General features: G+C 41.7%; 1 pseudogene; it reads left to right on the top strand.

The window, feature by feature from the left end:
- Window positions 1–20,362: 20,362 nt before the first annotated feature.
- Window positions 20,363–23,281, top strand: LOC115284048 (annotated as a pseudogene).
- Window positions 23,282–24,789: the final 1,508 nt, after the last annotated feature.

Genomic DNA, 24,789 nt, shown 5'->3' with positions numbered 1-24,789 from the left:
CAGCGCGCACCTCCCGCGGCCCCGCCGTGGCCTGCCGGGGCTCGGGGAACCGGAAGAGGGGCTCCCGGACCGGGAGGGAGCCGCTCGGGGCAAGTTCGCCAGCAGGGCAACGACGAGGAACTTGGAGCCAGCCGCTGGCTCAGCTTGGGCTCTGATGATTCAGAAGAGCTCTTCTTTAAAACAAAACGAAACAAAAATTCCACGCTCGTCCGTGTGCCGCCGGCTCAGAAGTATCAGCCGCGTGCTGCGGCCGGTTCTGCCCCCTGCGTCCCCGTCGCTTCCCGGATTGAATTACCCCGGAGAGTACTTGGAGGGCTCTGGGGGGCCAGCTGGGGAAGGCCTTGCGAGAATGTATGTGCCTGCTTCCCGAAGAGCCAGGCTAGGCGGGTGGCCCAGCGGAGCCGGGACAGTGTTGGCAAGTTGCTGTCAAGGGTCCTTCCGGCCTTAGTTTCCGCATCTGTTAAGGGGGAGCAATAGGACCCTTTGCTCAGAGAGGGGCAGCTAATTGTGAAGCCCAGGATCTGGCACACAGCAGGCGTTCAGAAAACTCTCCTTCCCCTTCGGCCGCAAGCCCCCAGCCCCTGAACTTGACGACGTGTCTGGCCAGAAAGGTGGGAAAGGAAGGCCCGTGTGAGCGCCGAAAACGGTTTGGTCATCCGGATTGTGGATGCCTGTCTGTGCGGGGGGGCCTGGGCCGCGCACCTCAGAGCCCCCCCGGGCCGCACACTGGGCGGCCTGCACCAAGCACCGCAACTCTCTTGCAGGCTGCGGCCTGGGGGGCTGGGACTGAGGTCGGGACCCCTCCTGCCCCCACCCCCACCAGCCTGCTGGCCTCTGGCCTTTAGGCGGAGAACGGGGTTTAGAGGCCGGAGTCGAGCCCTACGGGCAGCGGGGAACAGAGCCAAGCCACAGCACCCTGTGCAACCTCGGCAGCCCCGAGGACGCAGGCAGCCCACGTCTGCCACCGCTGTGCGCTCGTCTGGCCACCGGGGCCGGGGCGGAGCGCGGCCGCCCGCGCTTCGTTTGGCGGGACTCGGGCTCGCGGCGGGCGGGCGGGGGGATCCCGGCGGCTCCTTCCCGCCACTGTGCCGGCTGCGGAGGTAACATCTGTGCCGACCCCCCTCCTCACCCCCCCTCCACCCGCCACGCCACCTCTATTTCTTTTCTTTTTCTTTTTTCTTTTCTTTCTTTTTTTTTTTTTTAGAAAGAAAACGAAAAACCAACCTTCCTTCCCTCCACAATGGACACACCAGGGGGTCTTTCACTTGGCCAATCTCAGGAGTTTCATAGGAACTTCATTAAATCAATTACTCGGTGAACACATCACAATTTATTTGCAATTAGTATCAAAATGTCTTACTTTTCCTAATAGGTCGGAGCAGATGCAGCTACAGAAGGGACAAACGCGTTTTCGTGAAATCTATCTCTTGCAACATATTAAATCTTCTGGTCAGAAGAGAAGGAGAAATTCAAAGGCAGTTTAGAGGAGGGGAGAGAAAACACGCCGGAGACAAATGCGATCCGTGCAGGTGTTGGAGCAGCTTGCGTTATAATTGTATCTAGCGAAAAGGTTGGCTTTATTACCCGTAATGATCGAACAAAAGTCACCATAATTAAACGTCTGGTTCTCTCCGATGACTGAAAGGTGCGTGTCTGAAAGGCGCTGGGTACAGCGAGGGACTGTAGAAATGGTTAACAAGACGCCCCATTCTTTGAATAGTGGCTTTGTCTTATGGGGGTGGGGGGAAAGACAGAAAGAGAGAAGAGTTATCTAATTTTCATTGCTCCAAACCAGAGATTTATTGATTGCGACAACAGTTTTATTGTACTCAGGGAGGGGGTTGCTGCAGGTTTACAGAAACTGATTTACTTTCGTTTGGAAGTAAAATCATATGCAACAGTCTCCCGTTGGAAGGTTGGACCTCAGCTCCTGTTAATACCATTAGTGACACAGGATCGAATTTCAAATGAAGCCTGGTGACAATTACAGACGGAAACAGATGCCCTTGGAAATTTAGGTCAAGTGTTCAAGATTCTGGTTTCATGGTCAAGGTTGTCTTGGGGGTAACCTTGAGGAGACGCTCATAAATCTGTCCTCCTCTCGGAACTGGGGATGAGCCTTCCAAGGGGGGATGATGTGGGTAAGAGGCGGGCAGAAAATTTATTTAGAGGGTCCTTAGGTCACGGAAAACAGAAGAGATGCCGAAGAGTTTTAAAACTAGGCTAGTGTGCTGGGCCGGACAGTGTGAGTGTGTGTGGTGGAGGGCGGCAGCTCCTCCCGGGGGAGCCGCGGGGAACCACAACTGCGCGGGGCGGGGCTTGCGAAGACCTGCACTCCCGCGTCCTACTTCGTAGTTCCTAGAAGGCAGACCTGGAGGCTGTCCCTTAGCCCCCGAGCCTTTTTGGTACCCATCCGGAAAATGGGTATCATGGGCCCGGCCTGTTCCTGCTGCAAGAGTGGCGGCGAGGATTAGGCGCGATAAGGAACTTGAACTCGGCTAGACTTTCACGTGGAAGGTATTATTCTGAACGTGCAGCCCCCTTCCTCTGCATTTTAATCACTTGCCCCACAGCTCAGTGAAAACGACACCCCGTCTCTTCCCTTCTCTCCGCGGGAACCTTCGCTGCGAGCTGCCGGCTCGGCTCTGGCAGCACCGACGCCTTTCTTCGGGGAATCATGTTGTCTTGCCCTGGCTTTCCAGCCCAACCGGCGTCTGTAAGTGTGGCGATCTTTGGGGTTTACGTCCCTCTGGTGAGTGTTTTCCACTTGACAACTCTTTTAAAGACATACAACCATATTTTATTTACTGCCTACTATAAATTATTTACTAGCAGGCTGAGGTAATTCCATTAAAGCCGCACGGTTTGTTTATACTAAATAGTTATCTGGGGACTCCTTGCTCGCCTTAGAGCTGCGAGGCTCGGGGGAGGTGGGGACTGTCCGCGCGGCCAAGAGATGCCCACGGAAAGGAGAAGGGTCCAACGGAAACGAAAATGGCCTCATTTCTTTTGATGATTCATTAAAAATTAAACGCAGTCTAATAATCGGTGTTTTTGTTCAGTGCGAGGTGTCATTACCGCCCCCGCTAGCCCTCCCCCACTCCCACCCGCGTGTGGACTGGCTCACACTTGATGGCGAGATGACTTCTTCCGAAGCCCAGACTCGACGACGACGACGACGGTGGCATCAGTCAGATTTGGGGGAGGATGGAGGATTTGGCTGGGGAGGGGAGGGCGAGGCGAGGTACCACTCCTGGGATGCGGGCAGGGGGAGGGGAGGGAACGCTGGGGCTCCCGCCCCGGGTTGCTGGGGAAAGAAAGGAAGCACTGCGAACTTTGCCTCTGCTCCCCTCCCCCAACACGTGCATCCAGGCAGAAAAGAGGAGCAGGAAACACCAGCCTGAGAGAAGGCACCAGCCAGGCTTTATAGATTGGCTGTGTGTGTGTGTGTGTGTGTGTGTGTGTGTGTGTGAGTGTGTGTGTGTGAGTGTGCCCGCGCCCACCGCTGTGTGTGTGTCTCACCAAGATTTTAGCACTGGCCCACTGTGTTACTTCTTTTCACTTTTCTGATTCTATGTGTGTTGTGTGTATATAACAATATATTTTTCTATCTCTCAGCTTAGGGAAATACCAAACACCCCGGGAAATAGATTGGCCTTTGGGGGTGGGTAAGGGGGTTCCTTGAGCCAACCATAAATGAAATTTTTCTCTGAAATTATTGCATGAGTTATGTTGGCCTTGGAATAGGGGGATTATCTATTGCTGCTGAAGGCTTTTTAAAAGGGGACTCTAGAGAAACGGAACAATGCTGTGTTACTTTCCCACCTGGTTCTGCAGATGGGGATTTCAGACCAGTTATATTATCACCATAACACAGGGAGAGATAAACAAGACACCTGGACAAAAAAAGCCAGTTGTCTGAAGCAGCTCCAAAAGATCTACAATAAATAGAAAGGTCACGTATTTCATAAGGGTGGGTTTTTTCCCCTCTCATTTTCTTTCAGCTGAAATAGACACGCAAGGTAGGAAAAAACATCATATTGGTTTCAGTGAGTGAAAGACCTACTGCTGCTCATTACAGAGCTGAAGGACTGGAATTGACTTAAACATTCAGGACACATCTTGGATTCTCAGTCGTTAGGTTCACCAATCATTTCAAATCCAATGACATATTTTTAATATTCTTGGATTATATTTCTTGGTAATTTGGTTACCTTTATTAGCTTAAATCCTGTTTTATCAAAAAGGGGGAGGAAATTATAATATGTATAAACACCGTAAGTATTCGAACATGCATGAGGCATTTTGTGATGATGGAGACGCTCATTAACTCTGTGAACACCGAGTTGAATATACAGCGTGCAACCACATATTTTGAGGGCTACGTACACGCATTTTTCTAAAAAAATTGAAGCGCGGTTTACATCCTATAAATTTGACCACTTTAAAGCAAACAACGTTCTTAATACCACTGAACCGCACACTTAAAAATGGTGCAAATAGTACATTTTTTCAGTTCACGGATTCTCATTACTAAATTCAATCCTAATCCAATGCTACGAAAACACCTACTAGTAGAAAAAAACCCAAATCCATACCAAGCCAGACAAAAAAGGACCACGGTTATTCACCCAACTCCCAGTTTCTGGCCAATCTTTTTATTGGTGCTTGTATCTCTTAAAACAAGTATTTTCCTTGGCAGCAAAATTTCTGTATTGTACTACTGCCTTAAAATCTATGTCATCACATTCTATTCCATACATCTAACTACAGATACAAAGAGAGAGGGGATAACCAACATAATCTGCTTATTTGTATTTGTTCTAGAAGCTAAGGGAAGGTTTCCAGATTGGTATTTGCACCATGGGTCTTTTCAATGAGCGGGTGGATCCCTGGGCAACACTTACAAATACTTTCTTAGTCATTGTGGGAGGGACATGAGTTTGAGGCAACAGTTAATCTTGCTGTCATCAATAGAAAGTGGATTAGAGTGGTATTTTCCCTATTGAAACGTAATTCATAAAGTTTAACAAAGCAATAGTCATCATCAACCTTCGGGGGGAAAAAGAGCACTGAGATGAGTTTGTGCAAACCATTTGTTTCTGGACATCAAAACTGTGCCCTGAATTCACAATTATGGAAAAACTTTGTGAATAGCTTAGAATCGCCAGAGTGCCATGCACGTCCTTGCTCCTTGTGTGTGCTGATGCATTCATTTATTTCACACGGGTTCACCACAGAGACTAAAGGAAATATCGCTAAAGAATTTTAATGAAAATGGAAGCTACCATTCATGTAACCAGGACCACATTGTCTCAAGGCCATTGGAGAGGCTCTTTCTGTTAGGATAGTAGGAGAGGTCAGGGCTGGCCCAGAGTCACGAGCTCAGACAGTCTTCTGAATCATCTCTGGCACCGTGGATGAATGCGAATTGAAGGAGCAAAGGATGTGTGGGCGGGCGAAATCGTGGGTGGTTAGTGCTATACTCGGACTGTTTGCTGCCCATCCTATTTGGAGAAAAAGTTGCAGAGAAATGAGCTGATTTCGACTCACACTGATAAACTACAAAAGGCATATTTTCTGTTTGATTTTTGGACCAGCCCATCACGAGGGAGAAATCAGAAATGCTACCTAGGACTGTTCCATTTCATCTGATACGTTTTCCCAATGAAACCTACTTCTTGGGGGCGCCTGGGTGGCTCAGGAGGTTAAGCGTCCGACTTCGGCTTGGGTCATGATCTCACGGTTCATGAGTTTGAGCCCCGTATCGTCTGTATAGAGGTCTGCAAGGACAGTGCAGAGCCTGCTTGTGATCCTCTCTCTCCCCATCTCTCTCTCTGCCCCTCCCCTGCTTGTGCCCTTTCTCAAAAATAAATAAACTTAAAAAAAACAACAATCGCCCAGAAACCATGAAGGTTCGCCTAAGAAGAGTCACTAGGCGGTAGCTGTGCCCTCAGTCCCTGTCGCTTCCCCAGTGTCCTGGGGGGCTCTGCCTCGGACTCCCCATGCTACGCACTCTTTCCGTTCCCAGTCTCTGAGGCCTGCCCACTTAGGTACAAAAACCCCTTTCTGTGTTTGCCTTTCGCGCAGCTGGGAGAGCTGACATTTTCCAAGAGAACTTTACTAATCACTAAGGGGAAATAAAACCGGAAACAATTATAGAATAAACAAGCAGCATAAAAATAGATTTCTAAAACAGAGGTTTCTGATCCCTTAATCCCAGTAAAGGTTGCAAAGAGCCTTCTAAGGTTCCAATCGCCCCCTCTAACTACATTCTAATATAGTCCCTAAGAAGACAGATACATTTGTTCTTTCACTTAATAAATGTTCGTGCCACGAAATAAAGAAAAGCAGGTATTGTAATAGAGTTGACTGGTTTGGGGTGGGAGAGGTTAGGGGTGCTTTTCTAATAAGATGGTATGTGTACTGAGGTCTTAAGGAAGAGACAGTGCTGGCCTCGTGAAGATCTGGGATAAGAACATTCCACGAAGAAGGAGCAGCAAGTGTAAGTGCCTTGAACCAGGACTATACATATAATATTATATACATATTACATAATAATAATGCATACTATATTCCAGCCACTATTTGAAGAACATTTCATATGCAATCTCACTTAATTCTCTCAATTAAGGGAATTGGTATCTATGAGCTAGGTACTATTATTATTTCCATCCTACAGATGGGAGTAATTGAGGAAGGGAGACCTTGAGTAAGTTGTCCAAGGTCACAGTTACTATGTGGTTGAGCCAGAATTCAAGTCCAGGCACTCTGACCACAGACTCCAGGCTCTTAACCAGTGCCCTGCGTCTCCTGGAGCATGGAGGGAGCAAGGGTGAATTGGGGTGGGAGGGGGCCGGGGAGGCAGATGGGAGCCAGTCCATGTGGGGTCTTCCTAAGTCTTGGGAAGGAAGGTGTCCCTATCCTAAGAGCAGTGGGGAAGCCCTGAAATATTTTGAGCAGAGGCGTGACATGATCTGGCTTACATTCTCACGAGATCACTCTGGCTCCTTGTTGAGAATAGACTGTAGGAACAAAGGCTACTCTTGACTCATGACCGGCTAGAGGCTATTGTAGAGGCACAGGGTGAGGAAGACCTAGACTAGGACGGTGGTGGTGGAGACATGGAGGGATTTAGCAAATATGTTGACAGTAGAGCTGCTGGCACCTCCTGGTAAACCAGATGAAGGGGGTTAAGTGTAAAAAGAAGAACAAACAAATCAAAAATGACCTGATCAGATTAGATTTGAGCAACTACATGGGTGGGGGTACTTAGCTTCTTTCCCACTCTTGGCCAATGTGGATTCTGGGTGCCATCTTGCCTTCTTGACCTCTAGGGACTGTTCAGCCACTACATGTTGTTCTTTTTCAGGACAAATGTCAATGCCCCCCCCACACCCCCAGAATGCTCAGAATGCCCCAGGCTCTCCGCACTCACTTGCAGTGTTCGATTTGAGACACTTCTTTGTTCACCCCTATAGCATTCGGGAATGGCTTCTTCAGGTAACTCCATTTCCCATATGTAGGCAGTATGGCACAAAGAAAAGAGTATCCGTGGAGGACAAGGTCACTGGCTCTTGCATCAGAGACATATTCAGATCCGGGCACCACCTCTGGCTATCTCTATGACCCTAGACAAGTTACCCAACCTCTCAAAGCTTCAGAGTCTCGTCTGTAAAATGGGCATAATGTCCTTTCCATTGTTAAATGAAAGAATGTATGTAAAGTGCTAATTATAAGCACCCAGCACATCGTGTCTGTTGAAACTGATCTTTGTTATTGTCACTATCATGTTTCACCCTACTAGTTCTAGTTCAGTCCTGGAAGCAATATAATAAACATGCTTCCTCTTCCTCAAGGCTGCTGCTAGCATGTATGAGGCATTTCCATCTTTCTGAATCCAAACTTCTGGAAAATGTCGAATTTTTTCCTTTGCGCATGGGATGAAACATTTCTGCATCCCTCTGCATCTTCAGCTTGTTATAGGAATATTGCGAAGAACAAATGAGATGACGTTAGTGAAAATGCTGAATTTTTGCAGAGCTAAATAGATATTTTCATCCCTCAAAATGGAGCTAGATAATACATCATGATAAGGTATCCTAATTTGCATATGAAAATGGCGGCACCAAAATTCAACGGAGACAAATCGTAAATTTCTAAATTTTAATCTTATGTTATTGAAAGAAAACTGGAAATGAATTGTGAGCAAAGACAGCCGTGTTGCAGAAACTGGCTCAAATGTTTGAGTAATTCCCAGGATATATATGATGTGGTTTCAAATGTTTATTACCTCGGCTAGAACTCAACCCTGACATGCAGAGTGCAAATGTCATCCTTAATTCTAGATTTACAAATTCCACTCTCCCCTATAGCACAGATAAAGTAAAAAGGAATACGGAATGTTTTTGTGCCAGGTTCTATGCTCAGTCACGTATTTATCTTTAAAAAATTATGCTATATACCACCTGTTAAAAGACTAATATATCGTGTGCCTATTACTCAAAATTATTCATAGATTTATAACAAAAAATGCCATTATAATTAAAAAATACATCCATGCTTTATGTGAACATCGAAAAAGAACCGTTTTAGTATACTTGTATCAGGTTGATTTAAAATTGTGAAGTAAAATCGGTCTGGCAGTCTCTTTCATCATCTTAGAAATGTTTGAGGTTGGACTTCATCATCAGAGTTGATGAAATACTCTTTCTGCTTTCTACAAAAAGAGCTTCAACATTCTTTGTATTATTAAAGTGGCTCCAAAAGAATTTTTGGTTGCTTTTTAATAGTTCCAATAAAATAAATTTGGCAAAGCATTAACAACCGATGAATTTCAGTGAAGGCTAGGTTCTTTACAGTTTTTTGGTAGTTTCGAAACTTTCAAAATGAAAAGTTAGGAAAACTCATAAAAATAAAAGGTTCAACGAGCCATAAAAATTTCAGTGCATGTTAACATAATTAAAAAGTTAATAACACATAAATAAAATATAAATGACTTGGCAAAACAGGGATTACATGGAATTTGAATTGTATGCATTCACAATGAACCTAAAATAATATGTGGAAAAACGCATTTGAAATTTTATTAAACTACATTTTTTACTCCTTTTAAACACAGTTAATATCCTGCAGTTTCTCCAGTCAGTCCGTCCACAGGTATTTATTGAGCGCCTCCACCGTGGCCGGGAACTGTCTCGATGCTATGTAAGATACAAAGATCTGGAAGACACGGCCTATGCCCTCGAGGAATTTACAAGCCAGAAGTAGTATCATATTCTTCAAAAAGCTTTGACGGTGTAAACAGACACAATAAGCTTATAAAAGAAAGCAAACGCAAATCTACCCCAGAAGGCGCATTTTACCATATTAGCGCCCCTCATTCTGCAGGCGGACTTCTGTCTGAAAGCAGAGACCCTTCTTGTCATCCTCTTTTGGTCCTCTTGGCCCCTCTCTTTTCCTGTTTCCCCCTCCTCCCTCCGCCCCCTGGTTTTCCTCCTCCTTTTTCTCATTGTTCACACCACCACGTTTCCATTCTGAGTTGTAAAGGGCTTGCAAACCGTTCCTAATCCTTAGACTTGCTTATTGTTTTTATGCCTTTCTGTGGAAGGAAGGACAGAAGCACAGACTCTAATTGACCTAGGAATGCGAGAAACATTTTTTACATAAGACAAAAACAACACGCACTTCACCCCACCGATGCTTTTTCCATTACATAGTCTTTTATCACGTTAGGTAAGTGGATCCAATAAGACATTCCGATATCTTTAAAAATCCCATAATAGAGAACTTTCTCTGTGAATAGAATGCCTCCTTTATGGCCCCCACCACTTGCTCCCCTGTGGCGCGGCCTTAACTCTATTTTAGGAGGATACCGCACTCTCTAAGATCCTCAGAAATACGGGCTGAGAGGGGTGACTTCTGCATGTTACCAACAACTATCATATTAAATCATATCTTTCTCAGGCCTGCCTCTTGAACGGCTCTGGGGTCTTTTCTGTTGCAAAGGGAACAAGAGGACCTAATACCTTGTCTCCCGTGTTCGCATTTAACTAGAAAATGATGCTAAGTGTAAGGCAGCAAAACATGGGGGTCTGTGAACCACAGCCACAAGGGCAGTGTTGAGGGGTTTAGTATGATTACACGATTCAAAGCGGAGGGTGTTTAAAACAGTTTTTATTATACATTCTTTTTATTTTTATATTTTTAAGTAGGCTTCATGCCCAGCCTGGAGCCCAGTGCAGGACCTGAACCCATGAACCTCAGATCAAGACATGAGCCAAGATCAAGAGTTGATCATTAAACAACTGAGCCACCCAGGCGCCCCTAGATTTTATTTGTTTTAAGCTATCTCTACACCAGACAGGGGGCTCGAACTCACAACCCGGAGATCAAGAATTATGTGCTCCACTGACTGAGGCAGCAGGGCTCCCCAAAGCTGAGGGGGTTTGTAAGGGAGGAAGGGAGAGCATAGCAGTGAAAAGTAAAGAGGAGGCCCGCCCCGCCTCCTTACAAATCCTTAAAAGCCTTGGAGATCTGTCCATGCTGACAAGTATAGATTTACTTTATTCTATTACCCTGCTCCCTACTTTTTCATAATGTGGATGGGGAGTAATTTATTTAGCCTTTCCCACAGCTGATGGATATTTTAGGTATCTGTAAATATTTCTGCCATCACATACAGTCTCGTGCAGTTTTTGACTAAGGTTATTATTATAGAAAGATTTCTCTTTGCTTTTCCCTCCAAAAGGGAAAAAGTGAAGGCTTCTCTGCATTTTATCCTGTGGTTGAAGAGCACGCAATGTCAGAACTCAAAGGGACTTGACCCATCTTCCCCTCTCCTCGGATCTCTAGTGTCTCTTCTCCCATTCCAAGTCCGCAGCCAATAGCCTTGTTTTCGATTTCCTCGAGAGCGCCGAAGTAATCCAAAGAGATCACCCACAAGTTCTTAGTGCAACATATATACCCTCCCGGCAGCTTCTGTACTCCTGAACTTGGCCTTCTCTCCAGTGCTTATGGATGAGCATGTGTGCTACCGGCCAAAGACACGGTACATTCTACTCCTTGTGTCATCGAAGATCAGGGCCCAATTCTCCCCTCTCCCTTCAGCCTCATCAATTTTTCCCTTGAATGATTATTCCCGTTAGGCCACAACCCTGTTGTTATTTCACCTGTCAAAAAGTTTCTTTTCATTTGAGGAAGTTGACCCACAAGAAGAATACTCATTCGGGACTCTACTTCCTTTTAAATGCTGCACCCACTTCCCGGCTCCCTTTTGCAGCAAAATTCATCAAAAAGCATTGCCTGCACCACAGACTCAAGTTCTCCTCTCATTCTGTTTTGAAGCTGATTCACTCAGGTGTTTGGACCCATCAAGGTCACAGATGAGGTCTGCCAATGACATTCTGGAATCTGTATATTTCTCAGCCTATCAGCAGCATTTTGACACACCCATCGTTTCTTTCTACCTTGACACACTTCCTCTCCTTGGTGTCCACGATGCCCCCTCGACTCATTCCTGACATCGGTAATTTGTATCTTTTTTCTTTTTTCCTGATCCATCGATACAGATATGTATCACTTTTATTGATCTTCTCAATGAACCAGATCTTGATTTCATTTTCTCTATTGTTTTCCTAGTCTGTATGTTGTTGATTTCTGCTCTGATGTTTTCCTTTTTTCCTTTCTTATCCATACTTTGAGTGTTCTATGTTCTTCTTTTTCTAGTTTCTTAAGATGTAAACTGAGGTCATTGATTGCAGACATTTATTCCTTTCTAAATACAGGTCTTTATTGCTATGCATTTCTCTCCAAGTTCACCTTTAAGTGACATCACATAAATGTTGATATATTTTTTCTTTATTCAGTATAAAACATTTTAAATTTCTCTTTTGATATTTTCTTTGACCTGTGGGTTATCTAGAAGTGTGTTTTTTTGGTTTCCAAACATTGGGGTATTTTTCAGTTAGTTTTCAGTTAGGTATTTTCCATTTTAATTCCACTAAGTCAGAGAACTGACTTTATATTATCTGATTTTTTAAAAAACATTTTTATGTCTTTATTTGATTTTGAGAGGGAGAGAGACAGAGGGAGAGCAGGGCAGGGGCAGAGAGAGAGGCAGACAAAGAATCTGAAGCTAGCTCCATGCTCTGAGCTGTCAGTACAGAACCCAATGCAGGGCTTGAACCCACGAACTGTGAGATCATGACCTGAGCCGAAGTCAGACGTTTAACCGATTGAGCCACCCAGGCTCCCCTATCGTATCTGATTTAAAATTTAAAAAATTTATTGACACTTTGTTTTATGGCATAGAATGCAGTATATCTTGGGAGCCTGGGTGGCTCAGTCAGTTAAGTGTCTGACTTCGGCTCAGGTCATGATCTTAAGGTTCTTGGGTTCGAGCCCTGCGTCGGGCTCTGTGCTGACAGCTCAGACGGAGCTTGGAGTCTGCTTTGGATTCTGTATCTTCCTCTCTCTCTCTCTCTGTCTCTCTCTCTTTCTCTTTCTCTCAAAAATAAACATTAAAAAAAGAATATAGTATATCTTGATAAATGCTCCATGTGCCATGAAAAGGAGTATAATACAAATGTCAATTAGGTCAAGGTAGTTGATAGTGTTTTTCCAAATTACTGTCTTTGCTGATTTTCTGTCTATTGACTGTTATATCAATTACTGAGAAAGAGAGTTATTGATATTTTTAGCCAGAACTGTGGATTTGTTTATTTCTCCCTGCAGTTCTATCCTTCTCCAACTTTCTCTGCCACACTCTTTCTCAAAATTATCGTGACCATCTTGACTTACATATGGATTTTAGGTTAGCTTTTTGAGTTTGATGAAAAACCCATGTTTGGGATTCATTTAAATTATAAATTACTTGGGATAAAAATTCCTATCTTTATGATATTGTGGCTACTTATCCATGAATACAGCACATTGCCCCATTAATTTAGGTCTTGAATTTGCTTTTCAGTAACGTCTATTACTTGTTTTGGTAAAGGTGGTGCAAAGGAAATGCATTGGTCAAATCCATTGAGTCTCCATTTTGCATGAGGCACTGTTCTAGGCCCTAAGGACCCACTGACAAGTAATCAAAAGTAGACATGGTCCCAGTTCTCTTGGAGCATTATATTTGGGGGGGCGGTTCCAAGGTGAACAAGCACCTAACAAAGAAGTAACCAATAAATTAACCGAGGTAGCCTGGTTTTCAAGCCCATCTCCTTAACCACTATGTATTACCCATCTCTCCCTGAAGTACAAGCCAGAGTGGCTGAATTGTATGGAGTACGTTGTACGAATTGTGTGGTAGGACTTGAGGTTAGAGAGGGAGCTTTGGGGTTAAGACCCTCCTAAGTGCTACAGAGACCTCTGTAGAAGAATACGGACTTTGCATAATTGAAAAGGAGGGGGAAGAGTTGGGGAGAGGGAGGGAGGCAAACCATGAGAGATTTTTGAATGCTGAGAACAAACTGAGGGCTGAGGAGGGAGGGGGGAAGGGGTAGGGGGGTGATGGTCATGGAGAGGGGCACTTGTGGGGAAGAGCACTGGGTGTTATATGGAAACCAACTTGGTAATAAACTACTTTAAAAAAAAGAAAGGTCACTAAACAAACATATTACAATAACAATAGACAGGAGCTACCACAAATTCTGAGAGGGGAGAGAAACTGATTTCAAGAATTGTCACACTATATTTATTGTCTTAAAGGCCCAGTCTGCAAGAATAAAATTACACAGCATGCAATAAAAAAACCCAAAATACACACACACATACACACACATACAAACAAAAACACCCCAAGAAATCATGGCCCATACACAGGAAAGAAGTAATGAATAGAAAAGTCTTTGAGGAAGTTCAGATGCAGGATTACTAGACACTGAAATAAAATCACCTATTTTAAATATATTTGAGAACCGAAGGAAACCATGTCTAAAGAACTAAAAGAAAGAAGCCTTGCTAAATACCATGTTATTTTTTTTAAACAAGAAGAACCAAGTGAAAATTCTAGAGAACAAAAGCAGAATAACTCAAAGGAAAAATTCACTCAGCAGCTCATGAGAAAATATGCTTGGGGAGAGAGATGAGGGAACTTGAGTCAATTGAGATGATCTCGTCTGAGGAATCGAAAGAATAGAAAGAAGAAAGAAGGAGGAAAAACTAACAGAGCCACAAAGAGTGCTTAAAACTCAACATTAAGAAACCAAACAATCCAAGTCAAAAATGAGTAACAGATCTGAATAGACCGCTCCCTAAAAAAGACACACAGGTGGCAGATTAAGTAGCTGAAAAGATGCTCAACATTAGAGAATTACAGAGGGATTGGGGACTGAGAAAAATGTGTGAAGGGGAGGGGAGAAATACAGGTTTCCAGCTATGGATGAATAAGCCATGGGAATAAAACACACGGCATAGGGAATACAGTCAATGATAGAGACTGTAAGAGTGCTGCATGGCGACAGGTAGTAGCTATGCTGGTGGGGAGCACAGCATAACCTAGAGAGAAGCTGAATCACTATGCTGTACACTGAAACTGATGTAACATTGTGTGTCAACTGTACTCAAATGAAAAAAATAATAATTAAGTCATTAGGGATTACAAGTTAAGACAACAATGAGACACCATTATATGCCCGTTCGAGTGGCCAAAGTCCAGAACGCAGACAGCACTAAAGGTTGACGAGGACATGGAGCAAGAGGAACAGGTCATTGCTGGTGGGAATGTAAAATGGTACGGCCACTTTGGATGACAGTCTGTCATTTCTTATGAAAGTAAACATTCTTTCACCACATGATATAGCAATTGCACCCCTTGGTATTTATTTACCCACAGGAGTTGAAAACCTATGTTCACACAAGAATCTGCATGTGGATGTTTATAGCAGCTTTATTCATCATTGATAAACTTGGGAGCAACCAAGATGTCTTTCAATAGGTGAATAATTAAATTAAGTGTGGTATAGCCACACAATGGAATATTATTCAGTGCTAGAAAGAAATGAGCTGCCAAGCCATGAAAAGATGTGGAAGAATTTTAAATGCATATTACTAAATGAAAGAAGCCAATCTGAAAAGGCTATATACTTTTGAATACATGACATCCTGGAAAAGACAAAACTATGGAGATGGTAAAAAAAAAAAATCAGTGCTTGCAGGGGTTAGCAGGGATGGAGTGAAGGGTAAAAGGCAAAGGGCAGAGGACCTGTAATGGTGGATACATGTCATTATACATTTGTCTAAACTCATAGGATATACAAAAGTGAACCCTAACATAAACTATGGACTTTGGATGACAATAATGTGTCAAAATAAATTCATTAATTGGAACAAATGCACCACTCTGGTGCAGGAAGGTTGTATGTGTTGGAAGGGGGGCAGGGGACAAGTGGGAATTCTTTCTACTTTCTGCTCAATTTTGCTGTGAACCTAAAACTGCTTTGAAAATAAAGTCTATATTTTTCAGGGCACCTGGGTGGCTCACGTGGTTAAACAACTGACTCTTGATTTCGGCTCAGGTTGTGATCTCACAGTTCGTGAGTTTGAGCTCCATGTAGAGCTCTATGCTGACAGTGCAGAATCTGCTTGGGATCCTCTCTCTCCCTTTCTCTCTGCCCCTCCCCCTCAAAATAAACAAACTTTAAAAGCAAATAAAAAAATAAAGTCATTTTAAGAAATAAAATTGCCTCGTGTATTTTTGATCTCTCTTGTTAAGTGCATATGTTTATAAGGGTTCATTTTCTTCACTTACTGGCACATTTATCATTACACTGTCCCTTTTCTCTAGTAACGATTATTGTCTCATATCCATGTAGCCACTCCAGCTCTCTTTTGGTTCTTGTTTTTATGGTATTGTATGTCTCTTTCTATCATTTCTCTTTTGAACTATTTGTAGGGGTACCTGGGTGGCTCAGTCGGTTAAACCTCCGACATCAGCTCAGGTCATGATCTCATGTTCATGGGTTCGAGCCCCGTGTCGGGCTCTGTGCTGATGGCTCAGTGCCTGGAGCCTGCTTCGGATTCAGTGTCTCCCTCTCTCTCTGTCCCTCCCCCTCTCATGCTCTGTCTCTCTCTCTGTATCAAAACTAAATAAAACATTAAAAAATTAAAAAAAATAAACTACTTTGTATCTTTGAAGCTAAAGTGTGTCTATTGTAAAAAGCATATGATTGTATTTTGTATGAATTTTTGCAAACTTCTGACTTTTAATTGGAGTGTTTAACTGATTTACATTTAATATAATTAGTGATAAGTTAGGATATACATCTGTCACTTTGCTATTTGTTTTCTATATGTTTTATGTTTATTTTGTTCACTTATGCACCTGTTAGCACTTCCTTTTATGTTAAATCGGTATTTCCTCATCTATTTTAATACTTGTGCCATTTACTTTATGGTATTTCATGAGTTACTTTCTTAGAGGTTGCTCTGGGAATTGCAGTTAACATCTAGAGCCACATTATGATGGTACTGTCCTACAAATCACAACTTTATCCAATGTGTATCCATCAATATATATTTATAATTATTACTTTATGCCCCTGTCTTTTAAATCAGATAGGAGAAAAAAAGTGTTACAAACAAAAAAAAATACAGTTAAACAACAACATTTGGAAACTTCAATATCCATGTTAAGTAAAGGATGCAACAACTCCACAGAAGGACCAACAATGGAATAGAAGACCTGAGAACATCGTAGAAAACCTAGAACTGATATATGTCTATGGGCCACTCCATGCAGCAATGGCAGAACACACATCCTTTTCAAGAAGATTCTGGAAGATAGACCATAGTTTAGGCCATGAAACAATTAAATTAAAAGGATTCAAATCATAAAAGCTACTCTGATCCCAATGAAATACAATTAAAACTGAGTAACAAATATGTGGAAATCAAAGAACTTACTTCCAAAGAGCCAATGATTCAAAGAAGAAATTGCAACAGGGAGTAAAAGTACTTTCGGATGAATGAAAATGAAATGCAACAGACCAAAATGTACGGGATGCAGCAATAGCAGTGCTAAGAGGGATTTTATACCTGTAACATGTATATTAAAGAAAAGATTTCAAACCAAAAACCTAAACTTCTACCTTCATTATTAAAAACTGAGCAAACTAAGCTGAAAGCAAGCAGAAGAAAGGCAATAAAAAAAATTAAATGAAATAGAGAACAGAAAAATGCTCCAAGGAAGCAACACAACTTTGAAAACATCAACAAAAGTGACACATATTTAGCTATATTGACAATGCAAAAATAGAAGCCTCAAATTCCTAAAATCAGGAATGCAAAAGGATATGTTACTACTGACTTTACCAAATAAAAAGGATTATAAGGAGATACTATGAATAGTTATATGCCAGCACATTAGATAACTTATCATATGATGCAGCAATTACATATGCCCAAGAGAACTGAAAAAGGAAACAACCCAAAGGTCTGTTTAATTGATGAATGGGTAAACAAAATGTGGTCTATTGATACAAGAGAATATTACACAGGCATGAGAAGGAATAAAGTAGTGATCCATGCTATGACATGAATGTACCTTGGAAACATTATTCTACGTGAAAGAAGCCAGACACAAAAGGCCATATACTGAATGGTTTTATTTCTATGAACTCTCTAGTAAAGGCAAATCCATAGAGTGAGAAAGCAGATTAGTAGTGTCAAGGGATTGGAAGTAGGAGTGACTGCTGCAGGTGTGGTGTTTCTTTTGGGGGTGATGAAGATGTTCTGGAACTAGTGGTTATCACTGCATAATTTTGTGAATACACAGCAGTCTCCTCTTTGTTTGGCTTTTGTTTGTTTGTTTGTTCTTAAATTTTAATTCCAAAATAATGAACATAGGGTGTTATCTTAGTTTCAAGTGTACAATATAGTGATTCAACACTTCTATACGTTGCTCTGCACTCATCTTGGTAAGTGTGCTCTTATTCTCCTTCTCTCTTTCACCCATCCCCCATCCTCCCTCCTCCCTGGTAACCACCAGTTTCTTCTCTATACATAAGACTCTGTTTTTTGGATTGTTTCTTTTTTTCCATTTGTTTATGTGTTTTGTTTCTTAAATTCCACATATGAGTGAAACCATATGGTGCTTATCTTTCTCTGACTGACTCATAGCAGTTTTCTCTCATCCACACTTTCACTTTGTATGATTTCAGTTACTTTCAGTCAACGTCCATCTAGAAGGAGATGATCCTCCTCTTGACATATCATCGTCAGGTCTGTAGTAGCCCAATGCTATGTCACAACATCTAAGTCCTTTACATCACTTCATCTCATCATGTTGGCATTTGATCATTTCCCATCATCATAAGAAGAAGGGTGAGTGTAGAACAATAACATATTTTTAGAGAGAGAGAGAGAGACCATATTAACACAACTTTATGATTGTATATGGTCAAAATCACTCTATTTTATTTTTAGATATTGTTGTTAGTCTCTTACTGTACCTAACTTATAAATTAAACCTTATCATTATTTTGTACATTAAAGCACATAATCTAGGTAGAGTTCAGTACTATCTGTGGTTTCAGGCATCCACTAGGGCTCTTGGAATGTATCCCCCTTGGGTAATGGAGGACTACTGCGCTAAAAAGCACCGAATTGTCCATTTTGAAAGGGTGAATTTTATTATGTGGATTATATCTCAAAAAATGTTTAAATAAAAACATATAAAGCCAGATTTGAATCTCAGCTGTTGACACCACCATCCACTTTAGCCTGATGATGAGTTAGTAACCATGGTAGATTCAATAATTGGTCCCAATTCTTAATGACATCAATAGTGGTATTATACTTGTCTTTGTATTTGGTGAGCAGATCATACTTTTCTACTTCTTGACTTTGGGCTTGGCCATGTATCTTGCTTTATCCAGTAAGATGTTAGAGGAAAGATGCCAATAGAACAGTTGAAATACACTTGGGCAGTTGGACTTGCCCTATTGCAATTCTGCCATTGCAGAAAAGCTTGCCATTTGAGAGCTGGTAGCCTTCCATTCTGGGCCCTAAAATGAGATACATGGAGCAGGACTGCCCCATTGACCTGACGACTTGAAAGCAAGAAATAAATGTTTATTACTAAACACCACTGAGATCTGGTGTGTGTGTGTGTGCACGCGCGCATTACACTGACAACACATAAACAAATCACCCAAGGATTTCGGTGACTTACGATCACAAAGGTTGAACTCTCAGTCATGTTATGGATACTGTGTGGGTCAGCTTCAGCTCTGCCTCATGTATCTTCATTCTCGGATCCAAGATGAAGGAGCAGCCCCTCTCTCAAATACTGTTGGTCACATGGATGAAGGAGAAAAGAACATGGTGAACTCTTAGCTGGCTTTAAGGTGCTTGTTCAGAACAGGTTACTTCTGTTCATGTGTCACAGGACAAAGCAAGTCATATGGCCAAGCTGGATGTAAATGGAGAGAGGAAGGGGTCCCACAAGTGACATGGCCAAGGCTAATGTCAACAGGGAAGAACCTTTGATATTTTCAACATGAATATAATCCACTACGGTGAACTTGAACATGTTATTTGACCTCTTTGTGCCTTGTGTCTCTCATCTCTAAAATGTGAATAAGGATAGAACCTGCCTGGTAGGGTGTTATGAGGGTTACCAGACTTATGCAGGGAGAGCACTTAACACAGTGCCTGGCACATAGTAAATGCTAGGTAAGTGGGACATAAAAATAAATAAATAAAATGTTTGCTCATACAATTGTTCTCCCTTGCCATAGGGAGTCTCATAAACTCAGTGCTTCGTGATCACATGCCTAGAAAGGAAAGTTCTTTACTTTTAGGCCTTTAAAAACAAGACATTTCTATTTTTGGAAGTCCGTGATTTTACTATTATACCTTAAAGAGTTGCATCATTGCTTATATTCTCATAAAGATGGTCCCATCGTGGGCTTGCAGTCAGATTAGCTCTTCGTGGAAAAGAGCTTCTGTATGGTAGGAATAGGACAGCAGGTGGTGGTAGCATAAAACAGAAGAGAAACTTCACCGCTGAAAAAGGATGGCAGCCAAAAGCTCCAAAAAGCTGCTCACAGCTGTGACGGAAAGAGCTTCACAGGAGCCCAGGTGTATACGCTGCTGTCTGAGTTGCCACCACCCTCAGGATAAAAGAATTTCTACTCACATTATGCGTTCCCCTTTTTCCTGCTAAACTCTGAGTGCTCAGTTGTGTATTTTGATTGAAACACTCCGCTCACGCAGCGGGCCTTTTAATCCCCTCCAGGAACACTGAACAAATACCTGGGATTTGCCAGAAGCATTGCAAGTATTTTTCTCCGTCACTTGGCTCCCTGAGTTTTTTTTTTAAAAAAGACAATAATTGATACGGTGTAATGGCGGCGCGGTGGAGCTCCAGGTAACGTTTGCAAACAGAAAAAGTAATCTGTCAAGGAATTCATACTGTTTGGTACCTGTTGTTTGGACCAACTTAAGGAGTCTTTGATTTATCAGACCAACTGGCAACAAAAAATGAAAAGTAGTGTGGCACAGATAGAACATTCTTCTGGTCATGACAGAAGGGAAAACTATAACTCATATCAGAGGACCTCCTCTCCAGATGACAGATGCAGAACAAGACCGATCCCCTTGGGATAGAGATTACATAGATTACAGCAGGGTAGACTACGAACATTCAAGGAGAGGACATTCTGATGATAGTAGCATGGAGTCGCGAAGTAGGCACCGAGAAAAACGTAGGGAAAGAGAAAGGGATGCAGATCGTAAAAGGTCTCGGAAATCTCCAACTCCTGGGAGAAGAAGCCCAGAACCATCAGTAACCCAGAGTTCCTCTGCTCAGGATGAACCTACTGCAAAGAAGAAGAAAGATGAACTGGATCCCCTCCTTACTCGTACTGGTGGAGCATATATTCCTCCTGCGAAGCTCAGGATGATGCAGGAGCAGATCACAGACAAAAACAGCTTAGCATACCAGAGGATGAGCTGGGAGGCTCTAAAGAAGTCAGTCAATGGTCTTATCAAGAAAGTTAACATTCCTAATATAGGTATTATTATTCAAGAACTTCTTCAAGAAAATATAGTTAGAGGAAGAGGAGTGTTGTCCAGATCTGTTTTGCAAGCACAGAGTGCTTCTCCAATCTTCACCCACATTTATGTAGCATTAGTGGCAATTATCAACTCAAAATTTCCACAAATTGGAGAATTAATCCTCAGTAGGTTAATTCTTAATTTTTGAAAAGGTTATCGAAGAAATGATAAGCAACTTTGTCTGACTGCTTCAAAATTTGTGGCACATCTGATTAACCAAAATGTGGCACATGAAGTTTTGTGCCTAGAGATGCTCACTTTGCTCCTGGAAAGACCAACGGATGATAGTGTTGAAGTAGCTATTGGTTTTCTCAAGGAATGTGGCCTCAAATTAACACAAGTGTCACCAAGAGGAATTAATGCTATATTTGAGCGCCTCCGAAATATTCTCCATGAGTCTGAAATTGACAAAAGAGTTCAGTATATGATTGAAGTGATGTTTGCTGTACAGAAGGATGGTTTTAAGGACCACCCTGTTATCTTAGAAGGACTTGACTTAGTAGAAGAAGATGATCAGTTCACTCATATGCTTCCTGTGGAGGATGACTATAATCCAGAAGATGTTCTTAATGTTTTCAAGATGGATCCTAATTTCATGGAGAATGAAGAGAAATACAAAGCTATTAAGAAAGAAATTCTTGATGAGGGAGATAGTGACTCAAATACAGACCAAGATGCTGGAAGTAGTGAAGAGGAAGAGGAAGACAAGGAGGAAGAGGGAGAAGAAGATGAAGAAAAACAAAAAGTGACTATTCATGACAAAACAGAAATTAATCTAGTCTCATTTCATCATACAATTTATCTTGCTATTCAGTCAAGCTTAGATTTTGAAGAATGTGCTCACAAATTGCTGAAAATGCAGTTTCCTGAAAGCCAAAGCAAAGAACTCTGCAACATGATACTTGATTTTTGTGCCCAACAAGGGACATATGAGAAATGTTTTGGCTTATTAGCTGGGCGATTTTGCATGCTAAAAAAAGAATACATGGAATTCTTTGAAAGTATATTCAAAGAACAATATGATACCATCCATCGCTTGGAAACAAACAAATTGAGAAATATTGCTAAGATGTTTGCTCACCTTTTATACACTGATTCACTTCCATGGAGTGTTCTTGAACGTATAAAGCTAAGTGAAGAAACCACTACCTCATCCAGTAGAATTTTTGTTAAAGTATTTGTCCAAGAATTGTGTGAATATATGGGTCTTCCTAAACTTAATGCAAGATTGAAGGATGAAATCCTACAGCCATTTTTTGAAGGGTTATTACCCCGAGATAATCTAAGAAACATTCGGTTTGCCATCAACTTCTTCACATCTATAGGACTTGGAGGTTTAATGGATGAATTGCGTGAGCATCTCAAAAATACACCAAAGGTCATTGTGGCACAGAAACCACATGTGGAGCCAAATAAGTCCTCCCCCTCCTCCTCCTCTTCTGCATCCTCATCTTCAGAGTCTGACTCTTCTGCCTCTGCTTCGGACAGCAGTGATAGCACTTCAGAGTCTTCCAGCGAGGAGAGAGATTCTTCATCCAGCAGTAGTTAGAGCTCTGCCTCAGCTAAAGATAAAAGAAAAAAGGGATGGGGGTACACCAGAAGTAAAGAAGTAGATAAGTTGATCAGGAAACAACACACACATGATAGGAAACAAGAAGAAAGAAGACCGGAGCAAAGGCATCAGGAAATAAGGACTGAAAGAGAAAGGAGGTCAGAAAAACATAAAGATAAAAATTCAAGAGAGCCAAATTGGAGAAATCCCGTAACAAAACACAGTGCAGACAGAGGTGTCCCTTCTGAACGAAATAGTTACAGTAGAATCGTGAATGACAGAGACCAAGAAATGCACACAGATTTGGAAAATAAGCATGGTGATACTAAAAAGAAGAGAGGAGAGAGAAGAAATTATTTTTCCGAAATTGAGCACCGGCACCGAAATAAGGACAGAGAACATTTTATAAGAAAAGATAGGTCAAAGTCAAGAGAAAAGAACAGAAAACATTCGGGTTCTAGAAGTGATGCGGACAGGTGTCAGAATGGTGCTGAGAAGCAATGGGAAAAATCAAGCAGACGCTCTGAACCCTCCAGAGAATCCAGGAAACATCCGGACCAGCGAAGAGAAAAGTCTCCAACAAAGCAAGAAAAGTAGTGCTACAAAATTACAGAAACTGAACCTGCCTTATATTCAGTTGAAACAAATTATTTTTTACGTTAATGAACTTTATAGAGACTTCTTGTATAAAGCACTGGTTTGTATTTGTACATTTAAAATTTTTTCATTTAAAACATGTTTTATAATTGATACATCTCAAGGTCCTCCACATAATATTATTTGAAAAGCTTCACCAGAGAGGGATGTAATTCTTGCTTATATTTTGTTAATAAAATGATCAAATGCTAAAAAAAAGACAATAATTGATCTGTACTTGAAAATAAATCGGGAAAAAATTGTAACTGCAGACAAACGCAGCTCATTCAACACCTCTTTCCATTTCTACCAAAATAACAACTACTTGTGTGAAAATTGGGAAAGGAAAGATCTGAATTTTTTTCCTATAGACCCTGCCATGCACAAAAAAAGAGCTTACTAAATGCCTATGAGATTATACTTATCATTAAGGACTTTATACCATTGCTGCATATCTTGGGATCTTTAAGGTGCCTCCCCATCCTGGACATTCTATACCAGGTATAAATATAATATAATGTCACTGTGGGAGTGGGGGGGGTGTCTCTACGTTCCTCTGTTTCTAATCATTTATACTTAAATTAGAATGAGGCGATCCATTTCCATTAGAATGAATTGATTCATTTTCCAGGTTAGCCCAAAAGTCTCACTCTATTTCCAAATGTTTGTAGATCAGATTCATGTCACAGACTCCCCAGCCCCGAGAGTTGACCATAAGGTTAGAATAACTGTCTTAGCTGATAGTCATTGAATATTTTCACCATGTGCCAAGTGCACGCACAACTTTGCTAAATTTTCTCAATGAGCTAGGATTTATCATCTCTATTTCACAAAGAAATGAAGTCCCCATAGCCAATATAAGTTGCTTATATTTAGCACAGGCTGGTGAGTCAGTACGTGGATTCTACAATGAGACAGCCTGGTTTGATTTCTGACTTTGCTACTTATTGTTTTAACTTGTTCATTTGCCTTTCCTGTGCCTCAGTTTTCTCATCTTTGAAAAGAAGATAGCATTGATAGAACCAACCCCTTAAGATTGTTTTGAGGATTAAATGAGTTAATTAAAAGATTTCATTGTGAGCTGTGCATGATACATGGTAAGCACATTAAAATGTTTGCTAATCCAACATCCATTCATAATAAAAAAAAAAACCCTCTCAGCAAAGCAAGAGTGGAGAGGGAATCCCTCAATTTAATAAAAGACAGCTACAAAAAAACAGAAGGCTGCCATATTGGACGGCAAAAGACTGAATGCTGTTTTTCTAAGATTGGGACAAAGGCAAGGATGTCTGTTCTTACACTCTTATTCAACATAGTACTAGAAGTCCTAGCCATGGCAATAAGGCATGAAAAGTAAATAAGAAGTATGCAAATTTGAAAGCAACAAATAAAACTGTCCTATTTGCAGATGATATGATTGCCTATATGGAAAATTCCCAATGACTAAACAAAAAATCCTGGAACTAGTGGGTTCAGCAAGCTTGCAGGATTCAAGATCAACATAAAAAGAATCTATGGAATATCTGTATACCATCAATGGACAT

Source organism: Suricata suricatta, chromosome X (genome assembly GCF_006229205.1).
Source record: "Suricata suricatta isolate VVHF042 chromosome X, meerkat_22Aug2017_6uvM2_HiC, whole genome shotgun sequence".
Classification (NCBI taxonomy): domain Eukaryota; kingdom Metazoa; phylum Chordata; class Mammalia; order Carnivora; family Herpestidae; genus Suricata; species Suricata suricatta.
Note: the sequence above shows the minus strand (reverse complement) of the source record. Positions and strands in the feature narration are given on the sequence as shown.